Here is a 1,390-nt window from a genome sequence, read left to right as displayed (position 1 = left end):
GAGTGTGGAGGCTCGTTTGATCTCCGTCCTCATAGGCTGATTGATGTTGCACATTTCATTTCCTTGTCAGAGTCTTGACATAATGTTTCACTAAACACTCAGGCCCTGCTCGCCCCCTCATTTCACTTCCATGGGGTCATAATCAACCCATTCTGGAGCTGAATATAGATCATACACATATCAGTATATATCAATATGTAGGCATACACACACACACACACACACAGCGGAGCTTGGATATCAAAGAAGGCCAATGTATTGTCTGTTTCTGGCTCTACACCAGATGGTTTGGTCCTGGACTGAAATATGGCACTGAAGAGTAGCCATGTTAATACTTTGAAGTTCAGCACCAAGGCAGTTTCTTTAAGTTCATACTGTAGTCAGTTCAATTTTCGTCATGCACCAAAAAGTTGACATGCTGCAGTGACGTAGCAGCACTGCAGTGTGACCAATCATAAATGATGTGCTTGGAAATCCATACTGGCTCCACAAAAGGAACCAATCATTAAATTCCTCCTCACCTTCACCCTGGGAGTTTCTTCGCCCTCCTGGCTGCTGTTATTGATGTTTGCACACAGCGCACTACACCCTCCTCCCTCCCTTCTCCTTCCCCTCTCATACCCATCCTTCCACAGCTCCATCCCTCCCGAGGAGCCTATAGTGGCACAAAGGCAGACATCTGGGACCCATTTCCCCCTGGAGGAGCCCTTCCTGTGGGGTATCCACTTAGAGGGGTTTGGGAGGGGCTGGGTTGGGGGGACTGAGGGATAAAGGTGCATGGTAGGTGGGGGATGGTGGTGATGGCACTGGGTGGGGTGAAGGGAGACGGCTGCCAGCTAATAAGGATGAAAGGTGATCATAATGAGCGAAATAGGTGCAAACTAAGAGTGTGGATTTTGAGTCAATGAACACAGAACTGACTTTTCACCTGCCTTCTATAATTGATGACCAGTTGAATTAAAGATACAGCCTAATTTGAAATATACTCATTTGTTTTGTTTGTTTGTTTTTGTCAACCTTTAAATGAGAAAACTGATACCACTCTCATGCTTATATGTTCAATATAAAGCTACAGCTAGGAGCTAGTTAGCTTAGTTTAAACACAGAAAACAGTGGGAAACAGCGGGCAGGGCTGTCCAGAAATCTCACAACCTACCTACCAACACCTCTATAAAGCTCACTGATTTAAATGTTGTATCACACTGACAGAGAAACTAGAGTCTACAAACAACAATTTGTCATTTAAATGTGCACATTGCAGCCCAGGTTAGCTGTTTCTGCCTAATTCCTGTCTTCACACAAAGCTAAGTTAGCTATTTAGAGCTAACAGCACAGGCGTGATATTTGCCTTCCAGACTGGAGAGTGGTATCAGTCTTCTCATCTGACTTT

Source organism: Monopterus albus, unplaced genomic scaffold (assembly GCF_001952655.1).
Source record: "Monopterus albus unplaced genomic scaffold, M_albus_1.0 scaffold18.1, whole genome shotgun sequence".
NCBI lineage: Eukaryota > Metazoa > Chordata > Actinopteri > Synbranchiformes > Synbranchidae > Monopterus > Monopterus albus.
Note: the sequence above shows the minus strand (reverse complement) of the source record.